We start from the raw sequence: 15,819 nt of genomic DNA, 5'->3' as shown, positions 1-15,819 counted from the left end.
GTTTTTTTGTGGTCAGAAAAAACAGAATTTTGCATCCAGAATCACAAAAATTACAAACTTCCAGTACTCTCATACTCCTTACATAAAGGCAAAAATCTCATCTGAGGGACACCTGCTGCTGTTGCACACCTGCTATAGTGTCCCTCTCTCCTGCCCGCTGCTATCCTCAATATCAACAAAGGGAAAACTTCCTGAAGGGAGGTTGTAGTGAGCTGGGGGTCGGCCTCTTCTCTTGTGTCATTAGTGATAGGACCAGGGGGAATGGCTTCAAGCTACGGCAGGGGAGATTCAGGCTGGACATGAGGAAGTATTACTTTTCAGAAAGGGTGGTCAGGCACTGGAATGGACTGCCCAGGGAGGTGGTGGAGTCACCGAGCCTGGGGGTGTTCAAGGAAAGGCTGGATGTTGTGTTGAAGGACATGGTTTAGTAGGAGCTATTGGGAATAGGTGAACGGTTGGACTGGGTGATCTTTTAGGTCTTTTCCAACCTTAGCGATTCTATGATTCTATGATTCTATGAAAGGGAAGAAGTAGAAGAAGGATCCTGAACTTCTGTGTCACCTTTGGCTTTCAGCTTAACTCTTTATTTTTCCCTTATGTTGTTTGATTTGCCCTTCCTATCTTTCTCTTCTGTTTCATTCAGAACCACAGATTTTTCATGCCAGCATCTGTGAAATTTGCCCCCAAAACACTTCACTGTGGAGGACAGAGCAAATGGATAGAAACTGAAAAAGGGATTTTGAATCAAAATATGGAGTGTAACACAGATTCTTTAAATAAAGAGATTTGTAAAAAGGCTGTAGCTCTTAATTTAGTGAATATTGTAGCCTTTGGTAACACAAAGTCTGGTTTCCTCTGGGAAGGATGCATTTTATCCATGATTACAATGGAAATAATGATCTCTCATGTAAAGAGTGTGAGATCTGAGCATTCTTAAGCACCCTCATGCTGTGCAGATCCGAAACTGGGGTCTGTCAGTCATTGTTGAACGTGGCAGCTTTCAGAGCAGTGACAAAGAGGTGGAAGGCTCTGTGTTTTGTTCCCAGACTCTCTGCTCCAGGGCCATAAAATGTTTACAAGCCCCAGAGCTGGCTCTGGATGCAGTGAAGTTTAGCTAGTTATGCTTGTCACCTACCGTTAAGGGTTTGGAGGCAGACAGGAGATGGGCTGGAGCTGTCACAGGCTTTTGCTGCCTTAGGCAGGCCTTGTTAGCTTGATGCTTGATGTAGAATGGGGCTGTTAGAGCATTGCTAGCTGCTGCGGTTTCTGTCTGCTCCATCCTGTGCTGGAGCCCATCTGATCTCCCCATACTGGTTCAGTGGCTGGAGGATTGTCATGCCCCCTCCTGTTCCCCAGTGTCCCTTCAGACTTGGGAGGGACCATTTGGTAACAGCAGGAAAGAAAAGCTCCCTGTTGTCATTGATGTGGCAATGGACAGCAAGGCAGCATTGTGAATTCAGCTGTGAGCAGCAGGGCAGCTGGCTGCTTGTTGCCACAATGCATACTTTGTGGCTTCTTAGCCCAGGATTTTTGTTTGTTTGTTTGTTTTTCCCATCAGAATTGTTCAAAACCACACAGAACTATATGTGAGGCTTGTACAGAGCAAGATGATCAGTCCCATGGCTGTGTTTATCAGCACGGTGCCAGGCCCCTTTCTGCCTTCACCCCGCCTTTGTCATTTTTCCTCCTCCATTTTTCCTTCCTTTCCTTCCTTTGCTCTCTCTCTAACAGCGTATTTAGTCCTTCCTGGTGTTAATCCCTGTCTCCTTGACTTCTCTTGCTATCTCTTACCCTCCCCAGCCAGGATCAGCAGTTTCTGAGTCTGTGTGAAAGTGACAGTTCAACCTGACCTTTTATCAGTTGTTTGTGACCCTTTGCTCTGGAGTCCCTCTAAATAATCTGCTGGCTCTCTCTTCCTTTCCCTCACTCCTTTCTTTCCCTCACCATCCAGCTCTCTTTCACTGAATGTCACTGTCTTGTAATGGGTGGAACTGCATCCCCAGGGAGGTCCTGGCACCCACAAAACCCTTACTCAATTGGGGTGCAGGGGCAACCCTGGAAGTGCTGGTTACTGGGCACCCTTCATCTCACCACACCATATCCTTTAGGTTGGGCCGCCTTCTCCTCCAGGGCCACATCTGCTCTGCCCTGCCTTATGTCTGGGGGGAGGAGGGGGGACAAAGCAGTGGGAGAGGTGAGCAGACAGGCCAGGCTGCAGTTTGTGAGGCTGGTCCATGGTGCCACGAGGTCTCTCCTCACTAGATGTCACTGTGAGGCTGGGTTTTAGCTGCCTCAGGTGAGATAGGTGCTGAGGTGGGTGCTGAGCTCTAGGAAGGCCCTGCCAGGAACAGGACAAGGGCATAGAAGAAGTTCACAGGGCAAACACTGTGTTGCTGTTGATTTTCCCCAACCTTGGCAAGATGCAAGAGGGCTTTTTGAAGCGCAGCTCCATAATAACTCCTTTGAATGCTCCAGCCTGTACCTGTGTGTGAATCAGTGTGAATCAGCCACCGTGACTTTCTCATCTCCTGCTGGTCACGATACAGGTTTGGCAGCAAGTCCCTAGCTCACACTCAGCCCTGGATCACTGTTCACTGTCCCCATCTGCTGCCAGCCCTCCCTATGCACTTTGTAAGTCCTCCTCCCTGCCCTGGCTACAGCACAACTCCCTGCAGCAAATGGCTGTGCCCAGGCTGAACTGCAAGGAGAGGATATGGCACATGCTTTTATATCTTCTTTTATTTTTTTATTTTTTTCCTCTTTTCATTTTTTTAATTCTTTCTTTCCTTCCTTTTCTCTTGTTTGCCTTTTGTTGCCTGTTTTCTTCTCTTCTTGACTGCTCTCTCTTTGAACTCTTGCTTCTCCAACTGGGATCAATGATTTCTGGGCAGAAGAAAGCTCAGCCTGAGCTTATATGTCTTTTTCTTGACTGCCAGCACCTGAGTTCCTCTACATTATAAGGCCAACTCTTTTGTTGTTGTTGTTGTTGTTGTTGTCTTTCTCTCTACTTTTCTCTTACTCCTTCTCCCTCTGGACTCAGCAAAATGTTAGAGTGGAAATACCAACCCTGCCCTTTCCTGCCTAGCATGGTTTAACCTCCCTGTCCCTGTTCCTCTACTATTTGTTGCTTTCCTTAATCTTTGTGTTGAGAACTGGACTTTGCAATGATATCTCTCTTCTCTCGCTATTGTAGGGGAAAGGAATTGGCTGATAAATGCCCCATGAACTGTGCTGTCAAATGGTCTTTAAGAAAATGATAAGTTTTTTATTTTTAAGTGAATCATCTAAAAGCCAGGAGCATGGGAATGAATGTTACGTGGAAAACAATCAGTGCCAGCAGAGCATTTTGGTTTGGTCGTGCACAGGAGTACAGCCTCCTGTAGGCACACCTACATTCTCCTAGGGACTCTGTGACTTTGATAGCTGTAAGATCAGACCCCATGTATCTGTTTGCACATCCCTAAGAATTTCTACCTCTATACATATGTATGGAAATCATGCTCCGAGTGTACGGTGCATGAGTTCCCAACCTTGCATCCTCACTGAAAGTTTACAGGCAATTCACTGCAAGGTATTGGACTTGATGATCCTTATGAGTTCCTTCCAACTCAGAAAATTCTATATTCTATGCTTCTGTGCATAGGATTTGGATAGCTATAGGCAAATATGTGCATTTTTGTGTAACTGGGGTGTATACATTTACATAGACACATGCATCAGTGGTGTAGAGAATGTGGAAGAGATTGGTTAAGAACTATCAGAATATACAATCCATTTGGTATGAGCTACAAGGACTTTTAATATCCCAGCACTGCCTTCCTACTTCTCCCAGCTCCATGGGTGCCACAAGCTTGTTGGGGCTTTGCTCTTCAAATGAACCCAAGTCCCCACAGCTTACATGTCTTGGATCCTTTGTCCCTCCCAGGCTCCTTCTAGTGGTTTTGCACCATACAGGGCCAGTTCAGCAGATGCTTTTGTCATACTCCAACCAACACTATTCAGCACTTTCCTGTTGGTGTTTCGGGTTTTGCTTCCACGTTCCAGACAAGTGGATGAGGCTGGGATGGATCCATTCCCTTCCCTTTTTAGCCCAGCTGCCTGCTGTCTCTGAGGGCTGGGCTGTTGCTGTCAGCCTCTCCCAGATGTGACTGCCCCCTCCCAAGCAGACATCATGTCACTTTCCAATTGAAAAACCAAATGAAATTTCCAGGCGGTTTGCAGTTTTTATGATGCACTTGTTTGCTTTTCTCCCCTTCTTTCCTTTTTTGTTTTTTTAATTTATTTTTTGTTCTTTCTCTCTTCTGTCTCCAATTTACTCCTGCCAGCTGCCTGCTTTGAATTTAGTTTGTATCAAGGGCAGGAGAAATTCATTTTCTGCTTTCCTGTTTGGTGCAGAGTGGATTCTCCTCCCTTCGTTCTCCTTCCCTGCCTGTTTCTGGAGTAAAGGGAGATGCTTGGAAACATTTCCTTTTTTTTTTTTTTTTTTAATCTCCTTATGCCCTCTCATAAATCCTTGGCCTCTCTGCTGGGACAGGTGCTAACACAGTACTCCTTTCCTGATCCAAGATCTTGGCTATGTTGCAGACAACCAAGTGAGATCACATTTAATTACAAAAACACACAAAATATATGTGTATTAGGTCATTCAAAGTGGGATAGGTTTTGCATCTGCTCTGGGAAAACAGCTCTGCCACTGGGTAGCTGGGAGTTGTGACTCAGAGCATTTCTGGGTTCAGAGGCAGCCTGACCCACTGGGAGCTGGGAAGGAAAGCATGGCACGGCAGAACAGAGGCCAGGAGGTGGTGTGGTCCATTTGTGGTGGGCATCTGGAAAATCTGTTGTTTCACTCTGGAAATTGTGGTTTTGTGCTGTGCATAGAAAAGTTCCCAGTTAGGCACAAAGGACCTGAAAGCAACTTCCCAACTCCTATAGTGCAGCAATGTGTATGGGCCTTATATGTGTCTATGTAACTATAATACTTTATGGTATAGCACATTTGTGAGATGTGGTGTTTGCGTTACCTTTTAGCGAGGAAGAATCTTTTATCTCAGCATTCTAATTATGTCCCATTAAAATGCAAATTTGAGTTTATGCATTGAAATTGTCAGTGCCATTGCCATGGCAACTGGAGCTTGAGGGTGGGGAACTGGGAAAGGTAGGACCATGCATCTCTCTTCATATCCCTCTTCATTGCCTCCAGGTGATGGAAATCACAGCGCTGTTCCCCATGCACCACGGCACCTTCCCACTAGTGAGTGTGGGGCATCACTGAGGTCCTCTTTAAGTTGTTGTAATGGGGCAAGCTATTACAAGGACAGGCTGCTGGCCAGGTGCCAGGGAAGTGGAAGACCTAGTGTGCAGGTCTTTTTGAAGGAGGTGAAACTTTTTCCTTTTTACCTATATCATGCTTCCTGTGACGTGGGAAGGAGGAAAAGAAGGTCCTTAATGACACCCACATACCTCCCCACTGAAAGCCCTTAGATGCTCTCCCACTTACTGGAAGATCTAACAACTGTCTATACTTTTAGAGTCACTGACCTCCAGGCAAACACCTGGTCTAGCTGTCTGTGTGCTCCCCTGGTCAACCATCCTTGGCACAGAGTAGCCTTCCCCACAGCATATCTTTGGGGCCTTTCTTTTTCCAGTGCTTGTTTTACATATCCAGATGTGACTTAGTGCCTTCCTTCTTGGTTCATTCCTCCTCCCTTCAACAGGTATAGCTGGCACTCCTGGAGCAGGTCTTCCTCCTGTTCCAGAGTTGAGTGAAGAGGTTTTAGGATGCTGGGTGGAAGCAGATGCTGAGGGAGATCGGAATGCAGAAAATTTTGTTGGGGAAAAATGTGTGTCTGTTTTGGCTGTTGACTGAAACTGTAACAGTTTTGATGATACATAAAGCATGATGAGTTAATTCCCAAACCATGCTGGCAGCTGGGCAGGAAAGATGGGACTGCAGTCTGTTTTCTGTCTTCCCAGCCCTGTTAAGAGGTTCACAAAATCCTCTGAGTCCTCATTCTGCTACTGCCAGAGGATTGCTAGAGGAGTCATCAGGAAAAGCTATAGGTAGTGAAGCACAGGTCTGGATTGCCCAGACATAAGTTGAGGTCTGAGCCGTTGGTGAAGATCTGCTAACATCAGCAAAAGATGGCTTTTGTCTCATTGATTCAGGGGAGATACAGAGATTCGCTGACCCTGTGCTGTCCCTCAGCATAGTCACATGTTCCTGTGATGCTTGCAAGCATCATCAACCTCACCTGACAGTCTGGCATTGCAGCATCTTGTCCCAGAGCTCACCTTGCCCGGGTGAGGTTGTCTGGTGGTAACTGTGGCAGAGAGGTTGAGTCCTCTAGCAGAGACATCATAGCTTTCTTTCTTCTAAAAATATATGTTTTTAAATTGTCAGTGGAATTTCTTTTGCCATTTTCATCAGGTCTAAAAAAAGTACCCTTCACTGAATATTCAGCATGACAGTGCTCCCAGAGCCATGGCAGTGGTCAGTGGGGCTGTGGGTACCAACTAGAGTGCATATCTTGGCTTGCTCTCTCCTCTGGCTGAGGCCTGGGGGCTGGGATCCCTGATCCAAAACCTCTTGTAGGGATCTCCCCATGGACTTATTGTGTTTTTGCTTTAAGTTCTTTCCTGCTGGCACCTGAGCCAGCCCTGGCTCATTTTCACACAGCCTCCCGTGTTGCTCGGTCATTGAGTAAATTAAATTTCAATTACTTTTTTTTTTTTCTTTTCCTTTTTCTTTTTTAACCAGCAAAAGCAGTGGTGCTCAGCTGGCAGCAATCACTTGTTGCAGAAGGGATGAGTTGTTGCTCACTTTTATCTTTTTTCTCCTACTCTACTGCTCACTACAAATCCCTGGGAAAGGCCACCCTTGCCCTGAGCCTTCACACCTGTTGGCCATACCAGCTGCCAACACCTGGAGCCCTTTTCCTGCCGGTGACATCTTGTGGCACAGGCTGACAGGTAGTCAGGACTCATTGTCTGGCCAAGAGGCTGTGATTACTGCCCTGGGCAGCCCGTTCCATGCCCACTGCCCTCTGGTGCAGACCCTGTCCCTGACCCCCAGCTGCCCTCCCCTGACAGCTCCATGCCGTTCCCTCGGGCCCCGTCGGTGTCACACAGAGCAGAGCTCAGCACTGCCCCTCCCCTCCCTGTGAGGAGCTGCAGCCGCCATCAGGCCTCCCCTCAGCTCCCCTGCTCTGCGCTGAGAAAACCAGGGGAGCTCAGCCACTCCTCACAGGTCTTGCCCTCCAGACCCTTCTCTGTCCTTGTAGCCCTCCTTTGGACTCTCTCTAACAGTTTGATGTCCTTTCCTTATGGACGTGGTGTATGAAAGCCTGAGTAGTGTTTGGCTTCATTCAAGCCACCAGAGGAGGGAATTGAGAAGACAGGCAAAGGCTGTTGAAGAACTGGGCTACAGTGGACTGTATGAGTTCATTTTATCAGAATGGAATTAAATGCCTTACCTAGGTAGGTGCCCTGGCCATGCCTGTGCCCCAAGGCACGATGCCTGCTTGCAGTCCATCTCTCTTTACATTTATTCCACTTGCAGACCATTTTCCGCTCATCTTGGCTTGTTTATCTTTTGGAGATTTGCCCGGGAGTGGGTTAAGCTTCTTCATTAATAACCAGATGGATAAAAATCACTGGAAAAGGTAAATGAAATGCTGCTCTGACACATCTGATGCAGTGAGAGAGACAGATCCTCCATACTGGAAAGCTGTTCTCTCCCAGGGGTTTTCAGATATCACAGCCTCAGTGGAAGCAAACGGGACATGCCCAGATCCACAGTAGCATCTGTCAAGGTGTTGTGGAGAGAACTGTGGAACAACTTTCTTTCTGTGTTTCCCCATGTCACATTTGCCTGTGGTCATTGCTGCTGTCCTCTCACCAGTGGCAAGGATGGGATGGCACCCATGGCATAGCATAGAGTTAAATAAAAGAAGGAAAAAAGAGTAGGGAAGTATTTAGGATGCCTCTGGCTATTGTCAAGGAGGCTTTGCAGCAAGTAGAGGTCAGGCCAGTAGAAGATGTCTAGGCTGCTTCCAGTTAGGACATCTCAGCAGGAGATCGTACTGAAGGGTCAGCGTTGAAAGCAGAAGTTGCTGCTGCCCTTCTGAGCCTTCATCCCCATTCTCACCATGCTGGTGACACCAGGCACTCTGCAGCACATCTCTCCCATTGCTATGTGCCTCTACTCTAAACCTGTTTGGGATAAAAAGAAGCAGCGAAGAGAGAAGAGAAGGAGAGAAGAAATGAGGAGTGAAGATGAAAGGATAAGTAAAAGAAAAGGAAAAGAAAAAAGGAAAGGAAAAGAAAGGAAAAGAAAAGAAGGGAGCAAGTAGGAAAACTACTTTGGAAAAATAACTCCACTGTAATCAGGAGAAAAGTCTATCTTATTTTGTTGGAGCAGATGCAGTTTAAAAGAAGGAACATTAAGGAAACACTTTGGGGAAATCTTTAATCTGGTAGCAGCATCCAAGAGAAATAGTGTAAGAGAAAAAGACCTGAGGGAGATGAAGGCGCGGTGATGCATTAGCAGATAAATAGCTAGCAGTGGACTCTGGGCACTTCCTCATCACTGTGCCCGGCTCAGGCCAGCTGGGTCTTCTCTTCAGCAAATGGGGAGAGAGGGATGTGCATCTCCTGACTGTGTCCTCAGCTCAACAAAGGTTTTCCAGCGATCTAGCTTCTAATTGTGATACCCAGAGCTTGTTCCTTTAAGCATTTACACCTCCAATCAGGCCGCCAGTCCCACTACCATGTGGAGCCATAAACAGGGATAAACAGTAATTAGTATGGTAAATAGCTTGGCCTTGCATTTTCTGGTTACAGTATCATGGTAATTATTTCCGGCTCCCTGCCTGCATGCTTCTGCTGCCTGATTTTGTGCTCCATGCATCCCTTGCCAGACTGATTATCACCGGACGCACTGCATTCGGCGATGGCTCCCTCCTGTCTCCCAGCTGCTTCACGGGGTTACTGACCCAGGCCCATTATGCTGAGGCGGCTGGGGATGACTGAGAGAGGATGGGCTGATTTCTCTGGGTTTTGTCCTGTGAAGGACAGATGTAGTGTGTCTGTGTGGGGTATCCTGAATTCCTGCTCAGCATGCACAGATGCTTGGTCTCTTGGCCAGCATTCCAAGTTCTGCTATTCTCAAATGCAGCATGGATGCTTTGGCTAGGTTAGGGTGCCTGAGACCTTCTTACCAGCTGTGGGATCCACTCTTCACTTTCTGACCCAGGCTTCTCCCTTCTTTCTAAATTATCCCCAATAAAAGTCTCTGTTTTGCAATGCACTATGTTTTCCTTTTGCCCCTGCACTTCCCCAGAGCTCACGACTCACTTTTTCTTTCTGAACATCCCTCCTCCTGCAGACTACAGCAGGTCAGTACGCATCTGTTGCTTTGTTTGCATCCAGCCCTTTTTGATAGGTATGCACACAGGTGGGGGGGCACTGGGGACAGCCTGTGGATCTGGTGCAATTGCTCATTCACTGCCTCTCTCCTGGTGGCCAGGAAATTAGTGTGAGCAATTTGTTAGGAACCTCTGTCAGGTCCTGTTTTATTCATGGTTTCACATATGAAATGCCACTAAAATGGTTGTTTTTTTTTTTTCCCTAGTTATGTTTGAACACTGCCTGTGTTCATGGTGAGTTGGACTCCACAGCACTGTAAGGTCCATCGACAAATGCATTGGCTGCTCCCAGTGTATACCAGCATGCGCCACAGCTGACCCAGTTTTTTGTTTTGCTGTAGATATATGAGTGCTATTATTCACAAAGCATTGCAAACACATGCTGGGCTCCAAGAGACTCTCAAGAAGACAAATGGGCTTTGCTGGGGAAGGAGTGGCCAGGGGGTAAGCAGCTGCTGTTTCTCCCCAAAAAGAGCCTCACTAGCAATATTTGGTTGTGGCAGTAGCCACATGCACTTGGGATTAGAGACCCAGAGAAGACAGGGTCCTCAGGAGTTTGTGTCCATCCCATGAGGCTCAGTGCATGTGTTGTTCCCAAGAGGTTTTGGCTGGCCAAGTTTGAGGGCAGGCCTGTAGTGCAGTTTAAGCCCATTACTTCCTCCTCTGCCCACTGTGGACACTGAGACCTGAGGACTCTCCTTTTGTAGCAACCTTTTATGTATGTGAAGATTGTTACTGTGTCCCTTCTCAATCTTCTGCAGTCTAAACAGCTTCATTTTGCTCCATCTTTTCTTGGTAGGTTCTATTTTCTGCATCTCTGATCAAGCTGGCACAATTCTCCTAACTATTTGCAGGAGTGCTTCACTCTCCTCCCCCATCACTCTCAGTCTGACAGCAGAAAACCTCTCTCTCACCCCTCCAACCATAAGCCCTGATGGAGACGCACGTTATCCTTCACTCCTCAAATATAACTTTGACGACATGTCATTTTTCCAGACAACTGAAATAATTCATCAGATTTTCCCCACAAGACTTGGACTGGAGTGCATTGTTGTTCTCTCAGGCAATTAATTCTAGCTGAATCTTGGCTTAGATGTGAGCCAAAAAGGTGTCTGAATGAAAACTGATTTTATGTGTGTCTATGTGTCTCCTTTACAAAGTTGCTGTAGTATAGCTCTAAGGGGTGGAGAACCTTACAGTTTTTGCAGTGTGGTACCCATGCTGCCTGGAAAAATAGCTCTGCAGTGGAAACCAGCTCTTAGAAAGCTAGCCCTGCCATCCCCAGCCTTTCTGGGGAGGTTTACAGTCAGCAAACAAATGAGCAGTCTCTGGGAGGCTGCCTTTGAAAGCTGCCTTCAGATCCCCTCTGCCAACACACCTAAGCATTGTAAGTTTATTTCCTCTGTGCCAAGGTACAGAGAAGAGCACAAACAAAAACCAAAGATGTTTTACTGGGATTCTGCTGTGCTGCCCACAGGTTTTACTTCATGAAGGTGGAAGATCAGGAGGCACGTGTCATTGGGACTGGTGGAAGGTCATTCTTCTCCAGCATATCCAGCAAACGAGACTGGAGCCAATGTAGTCTTATGAGCTGCTCTTTGTCTTTATAGTTGGATCATTTTTCTGCCTATCTGCCTTCTGAAACAGCTGAGGGCTTGTCTTGAGGTACCCCTTCCTTAGCTGTGTCCAGAGGAAGCCTTCTTCTCAGCCTTCTGGCCCTCATAGCTTGCCATTCCCATACTCTTCAGGCACCTGGAACAGACACAAAGCACAAATGAATGAGACCCCTGCACATGCAGCAGTATTGCAATCTTTTTGGGTATCCAATAATGCAATTGCATCCTTCGTCCTGCTTCCCATCTGCCTGGCTTGCAGTGCAGGGTCACTCTCGAATCGCTCTGCACAATAAAGACATTCCCTTCCCTGCTTGATTTGCCTTCTACTGCTCTGCTTGCTTGCCATCTCACTGCAGCAGCTGGGAGAACATCAGCATTGCTTTGCTTTGCCTCTCCTCCTGCTGAGCACAGCTGAAATCGCACACGTCTTCTCTCCCCTTGCTCCCATGCCCTCCCTCTGCTGCAAGTTCAGCTGGTGGGCAATGACGCATGCAGAAATACCAAGCATGTGCTTAAGATATACAACAAGTACTGAGCTCTTACATGCTGCTCTTCACCCTTGTTCTCCAACACACTCGAGCAGAAGGATGGAAATATCCTTTCTGTGCAGAGGAGCAATCTGAGTCACACAGGGCTGCCCAGAGCTGGAAGCAAGATATGGACAACCTAAAACTCTGCATGATACCTTTTGCTTAGTCCTGGCTCTGACTGTGCTGTCCAGCCCAGAGCACACTGCCCACTGATGGGCTGCATCTGTGTGTCTCTGTGCAGAGCAGGAGAAGGCAATGTCTCCAGAAGGGTGTGGAGCAGATGCCTTGCATCAGTCTCACATGCTCTGGGCAGCCTGGTCTAGTGTTTGGTGACCCTGCACATAGCAACTAGACGATCATTTTGGTCCCTTTCAACCAAGGCCATTCTATGATTCTGTTCCAGTGTGAATGCAGCTGTGCTGTGCAGGGTGCATTGGAATGCCCTTCCCTTGGCAATGCGCTCCTTGCAGCCTGAGATTTGGTTGTTGTTTGGTGAGATGTAACATCATCCATCGGGTCACACCGAGTTGGTGCTGAGCTGGTGTGATGTTTGATCAATTGCTTTCATTGCTGGGCCTCGGGTTCTTCATCTCTGAGAGGAGAGCTAATTAGATCTGTTCCCTTCATCAAGTGCTTATATAATGCCTCTCCAGCTGAAAAATGCTGGAGAAGATGCCTTGTTTTGTATCTCAACAATATAAAAGTACATCAGCTACCTCTATATCTAGAAAATTCCTCACTGTTAGCATTAAAGATGTGGGAGAGCATATCCTGCTCAGTGAGGAGGCAAATCAGTGTGTGCCATGCTTCAGAGAGAACGGAAAAGGGGTGGCATAGGGAACAAGGAAAAGGACCCTATCAGTTTATGTCCTGGGGATCTGATCCTGGTTTCATGTTGCTCTGGAACCCAGAACCAGGGTCACTGAGTATTGTCAGTTTTCACTGTAGAGTTGTAGAATTGTAAAGGTTGGAAAAGACCTCCAAGATCACAAGGTCCAATCACCAGCCCTCCCCTACCATGCCCACTGACCCTGTCCTTAGTGCCACATCCAGATGGTTCTTAAATGCCTCCACCACCTTCCTGAGCAGCCTGTGCCACTGCAGCACTGCTCTTTCTGAGAATAACTTTTTCCTAATATCCAATCTGAATGTCAACTGAATCTCAAACCCTTCCTATTGTCCTGGATTATGCTTTTAATCGAGGAGAAAGAAACAGCCATCTTCTGCTCCATAGGCAGTCCTAAAAAGCATGTTCTTTGTTTCTGTATCATCTTGTGCCTTTACTGCACCATCTTTTCTGCTGCAGGACATGATATAAATAGAAAAAGTTGTATCCATCAGCATTTGAGGTGTCCCAGTGGAAACTCTATTGTTTGTATTTGGTTACCTGCTTCCTGTGTTGCAATCAGCAACGACAGTATCTGAGCCAAAGTCACATCTTTCTGAGCCTGGCAAACGTGAATGAGCCTCAGTTTGTAGCTCTAATCGCTTATGGGCTCTCACCTTGGTCCTGCTCTGGTTCTTGTGCCTTGGTAGATGATTGCCCTTGGACCCAGGTCTATGCTGCGCAAACATATCACGAGGTGGCACCACAGGATTGCTTTTGTTGCTCTTTTTTTTATAAATCCTCTTTATTTTCCATCCCAGCCCTAAGCCATCCTCTCCCTTTTGAGCCCTTTGCTGCTTTCTGCCACTTGGATGGCTACAGACGCTCATTTGATTTTCCTCCAGAGAAGTGAGGATGCCTGGGAGTGCAGCCCAGCATGGGTTTCTGTTCAGCTCTAGCCTCATCCTCTGCTCCCTGGAGGAGCTGCTGAAGGGAGGATGTTCTGCTGGGTGAGACAGCCCCTTAGAGGCTGGGGTTGACCCCACAGGATGCGTTGGGGAAGCGCACGTGCCCCAGATGTATCCCACAGACCCACATCTGGAGAAAATTCACCCTGAGCTTTTGAAGGCACTGGTGATCTTCGCAGCAGCTGCTTGGCACATTGCAGTGCTGAGCTTCCTTTTCTAGGCTGAGATGTGCTAAATTGAATTCCATCCCTCAGAGACCTCTCCCTCAAACACACACCCCCTCATTATGCTTTTCCTCTCTGCTGCTGTTTTCCATTACGCATCACCTTTTCACACATGGTCTTTGTCTCCCATCTAGAAAGCCGTCTGCCACTGTACCTCTGGCTGCCCTTTGAGGGACAGAGACTCCTTTTCCCTTGCATTCTCTTTGCTTCTCTCTTCTGCTAGAGGGATTGATATTTTTCCTTTGGCCCCTTTCCAAGCCATTATGATTCCCTTTTCCACGTGTCTCAGCCCATTTGGGGTGAGGAGAGCAGAAGCTTGGGGCTACCACAGGGATTTCTTCTCCAAAACATAAGATGCTCTTCCTTTATCATCCATCCCAGGTGGACCACCAGGACCAGGAACAGATGTTGGATCTGAATGGTGGCCGCAGGACCAGAAGAGGATGCTCAAATCCGAATGCTGGCCCTGCAGCTGGCATAGAATCATAGAATCATTTAGGTTGGAAAAGACCAATAAGATCATCTGGTCCAACCATCAACCCATCAAAGAGCAGTGACGGAGTGCCAGGCCAGCTGGGGAAGGCTCTGGCTGCTCCACGTGAGGAGCTCTGCCTCAGAGCCACAACACTGAATCACTCCCAGAGATCCCCCAGCAGCAATGAGAGGGGAAGGTGGGGAGACGTGTTGCTTCCATCTCCTACAACAAAGCAAGCGTAAGGGGATTAGGAAGGCAGTGGGGGGGGGGGGGGGGGGGGGGGGGGGGGAAAGGGAGAGATTAGGAAGGAAAGGGAACATTAAGATTGAGAGGGATAATATGCAGATCGAAGCTGTTGGGCTAGAACAGAACTTTTCAGTCTGTATATTTAGCTCTGTGAGGTATATAAACAGAAACCTACAGCCAGCTCAGCCACTTCTCCCCCAGCAGAGTGAGTCATCAGCTCTTGGATCTAAAGTTAGGTTCACGTCAGAGCTTACACTCTCTCTCCCTCATTTTATTTTTCTCTTTCTATTTTGAAGGCTGTGGGAAAAGCTGAGCACTGTCTCCTGGAAGCAGCAAACACAAAACCATGGTGGCAACAGATGCTGGACCTGCTGCCCTACCTGGGAATGCCACGGAGGAGTCTGCTGTCTGCCTGGCTGCTCCTCCTCACTCCTGTGGGTGTGGGATGAACTCAGCCCATGCTGTGGCTGATTGGTGCCACTGGGACATGGCCACAGGATGCTTCTAAGTCCAGTGTTGCAGGTTCAGCTTCTCCTTGGCACACTGCCAGACCTGGGCTTTGCCATTCCTCTCAAAAATTGCAGAGGAGACAGGGAGGGACCTTTAGAAATGCTGTGTGTGCTTGTGTAGGGCCAGTGTGTGCCATCCTTATTCCTGATGTCACCCATCTCCAGGCTGCTCCCAGAAGACCTCGTATGTATTTGCTGTTGGACTTGGTAATCATTGCAAGACTCTTCCAGTTGAACCACTCTATTCTGTTCTGTTCTGTTCTGTTCTATTCTGTTCTGTTCTGTTCTGTTCTATTCTATTCTGCTCTGTTCTGTTCTGTCCTGTCCTGTCCCGTTCCGTTCTGTTCTTTTCTGTCCCATCCCGTCCCATTCTATTCTGTCCCATTTCATCCTATTTCATCCCATCCTGTTCCATCCCATGCCTCAGAGCAGATGACAGACCTCCTTGAAGGAGCTCTGGTGGTTTGAGATGGAGCCCTGTGACTTCCTGAGCTGCAATATGAGGAACTGCTTGTCTGCAGACACTTTTCTTGGGACTGGGGAGAGGAGGCTCTGTTCAGAGAGGGCAAAGGTGTCTCAGCCTCAGGCTCTATGACAACGATGGGTTTGCCACAGTCCCAGCCCACAGAAGTCCTTCCTGGTGGAAGGAGTATGGGGATGAGAGGCTTTTATCTGGATTTACATCTTTGCAGGAGCATGAGCTGCCCTAGGCTTGCTCTTGTGATCACTGAAATTGTGATGGGCTGCATGACATGGCTATTTCCCTTCCTGGCCCCTTTCCATCTCCCCTCCTTCCAGGTGTTGCATGGTTTTATGAATCTGTTGGGTTCATTTGAGCAAGAGTTCAAATGTTGTCTAATCCTCATGGTGTAAATATGCTGGAAAACAAATATATGTGGTCCTGGGTTGTGGGCATCAGTGGTGACCCACAGGATGTTCTGCATCTGCATCTATCTCCCTGTCCCTCTCTGTGTGTTCTCTGCATCTTCCTTCATTTCAT

This window comes from Lagopus muta, chromosome 1 (assembly GCF_023343835.1).
Source record: "Lagopus muta isolate bLagMut1 chromosome 1, bLagMut1 primary, whole genome shotgun sequence".
Classification (NCBI taxonomy): Eukaryota; Metazoa; Chordata; class Aves; order Galliformes; family Phasianidae; genus Lagopus; species Lagopus muta.
The sequence above is the reverse complement of the archived record's forward strand: the minus strand, read 5'-3'. Positions refer to the sequence as shown.